Consider the following 2,960-nt stretch of genomic DNA (forward strand, 5'->3'; position numbering starts at 1 on the left):
CTCCTGGGCCATCCTACCTTCCGGGTCCTTCCATTTTCCTTGTGAGTTCTCAAGGACTGAAATGGTTTCCTGCTATTTTCCTTGTTGTGACCACCATTATACCTGAGAAGAGAATGCCTCAAGCAAGCAGCCAGAGATCCCATCTCTATTTTATTGTATTAAAAAAAAATTTAATGTTTACTTATTGTTGAGAGAAACAGAGCATGAGTACGGGAGGGGCAGAGAGAGGGAGAGAGGGAGACACAAAATCCGAAGCAAGTTCCAGGCTCTGAGCTGTCAGCACAGAGCCCGACGCGGGGCTTGAACTCACAAATGGTGAGATCATGACCTGAGCTGAAGTCGGACGCTTAACTGACTGAACTACCCAGGCGCCCCTCCCATCTCTACTTTAAATGGTGTTAAAATGGAACTCTTCCTTCTTCAGTTTGGAAGGAACCATCGATGTGATGCTAGAGAATTATAAGAACGTGACGCGGATCCACTTACGTGAATGTGCCAAGGAAATGATTCGGGACAAGTTCAGTGGCTCTTGTATCGTTGGGCAAGAACAAGGTGTGCAGAGAGATGGACGTGGGCTGGGAGCTGTGCTGGGGAGAGCCGTGGCTTCACTGCTGTTGCTTCGAGAAAAGAGCAGGTCATGTTCCTGGTACCTCGACAGGATGCTTGCTGGGATTTCTACAGTCTTCACCTCAAGTCTGGTAGTGGTGGCGGGGGGTTGCTTCCACAGCGTCCCTCAAAGCTTAAAACGTGCTCCAAGCTATTGGGAGACTTCAAAGACTTGAGCGAGCTATGGCCATCGTAGAAGCAGAGAAGTGTTGTCTGTGTTCCCTTCATCCTAGCCTCCTAGAATTTATGGGGACAAGGGATCCAGTTGCTTTGGGAGGAGGTGGGGGTCATCTAGAAGGAAGAGCCGGTTGGCTTGGAGTTGTGTTGTGTTCTGTCCACAAGAGCCATCTCAGGAGGTAGAAGGTCTCCAAAGGCAAGAAACCGGACAGGCATTAGATCTGGCCATGGGAGAAGTGGCAAATGATCCCTGAGAGTAAAATAATCCGTGTAACTCAGAGTTGAGAGGGGGGAGTTAGGGTATCAACCGGAGATCGAGGAAAGCCTGACGACGGTGAGGTATGGATTACGACATAGAAAGTATCAGATGACCCAGACTTACTAGAATGTAAACTCCAAAGCCAGTCCCATGATGGTTTCACTCCGTGCTGTGTTTTCACCGGGCATAGTGTCTGGGACAGAGTAGGTGCTCAAGAAAGAAACGGATGATGCTACTGGAAAGTACGCTGGCTTCGTTTCTTGAAACTTGTTTTAGGTTCCTTGACAGAGGGGGCTGTTAAGCTAAGAGTGTCTACTATTAAGAACTGGCAGGGGGCACCTGGGGGGGGGGGGACGCTGAGTCAGTTAAGCGTCTGACTTTTGGTTTCAGCTCAGGTCATGATCTCACGGTTTGTGGGTTCAAGCCCCACATCGGGCTCCGTGCTGATAGTGTGGAGTTGGCTTGGGATTGTCTCTGCCCTCCGTGTCTGTCTGTCTGTCTGTCTCTCAAAGAACTAGCAATGGCGGACAACACAACGTCTAGGCAAACGTGTGTCTGTGCTCCTGGTAGAGATACGTACTCTATAGGAAGAGACCCGTCTTGCTAGGACACGGAGTACAGGTACAGAGCTCACAGGACAGGAAGGGTGGTCGACCTTCAACTCTACAGCAAGCCTTGAATTAAGGGCTGGCGAATGGAAACTAATGTTTCCACGTTGCATTTCCTTCTCACCAGAGAGCAGGTTGAAATGTGCTTGTGAAGTCCCCGTGACTCCACGCAAGCACCCCAACAAACCGTGGCTTCTACCCGCTCCTGTCTGCCCGACCCTCTTGCCCCGTGAATGGGGCTCACGGGTTCCGTCTTCCTTCCTCGGATCTGGCGCCTGCCTCGTTGTCGATCCTGGGTGAGTGAGTTTGAAGTCATCACTGTTGTCATTCGGAAGCTCTCCTGGATGTGGTCTTTTCTGATTTCCCTCAGCCTGACGCCCCGTTATCCGTGGGCAAAGCCTGCCTTGTTTTTCACACACAGCCGCATTCTCTTTGGGGTCCTTCTCTAAGAAGGCCCCTCATTTCTGCTGGGGATGTGTGCCTGGTGGCTTCTGTAATGACGGTAACTCCTAATAAAATCCAACAAACATTCCGTAGCATTGTAGTTAGAACGTTAGGTGCTGAGAGTGGTGCCTGAGGGGATCAAGTGACGGAGGGCAATGTCCCCTCAAAGGGTTTAAGATGGAGATCCGTAGGACTTTGAACTGGGAGGTCCCAAGCAGTATCCTTGGTGACTTGAGGACTGGAGGAAAAATCCAGCACGATACGCTGGTAGTGTATGGGCTTTGTTGTTTTTGGTTTTTTGGTTTTTTTTTTTTTTTTAAGAAAAAACGCCGCGTTTATCTTCCTGCGCAAGGAATGCCAGACGTTCCTACGTCTTGAGTTTTCGTGCCTGCCTGCCAGTTTTCCTCGTTACTTGAGGTCAGGTTCCCATTGCTTTTACTTACTCGAGTTGTTTCTCTGATGTGACCTCCGACCTCGTTTGCATCTCTGACCTCTCTTGCATTTGCTGGAAAACCAAACTGGGTTCCTGGCGGAATTTTGCACACATCTGGAGCTAACAGAACGACGCGGAGCTGGTGAGGATCGCCCCTGCGCCGCTCCCTGAGCCTCGGGCGGGTGTGGTGACCCATCCTTTTAGTCACAGCTGCCCCTCCCCCAACTCTGCACCCTGCTTGTGCTCCAGAAGAACGCACTGACTTCCAAACAAGCGGATCAGAGAGTGCTGGAGATCGCAACAAGTACCTCCCAGAAGCAGGCGGCACAATGCAACATACTTGTTTTACTCGGCAGCGTGCAGACGGGGAAATTGAACAAAGCAAGAGCCACAGGCAGTGGGATCTCGTGGGCGGCGGCCTTGAGCGGGTTCC

This window comes from Neofelis nebulosa, chromosome 15 (assembly GCF_028018385.1).
Source record: "Neofelis nebulosa isolate mNeoNeb1 chromosome 15, mNeoNeb1.pri, whole genome shotgun sequence".
Classification (NCBI taxonomy): domain Eukaryota; kingdom Metazoa; phylum Chordata; class Mammalia; order Carnivora; family Felidae; genus Neofelis; species Neofelis nebulosa.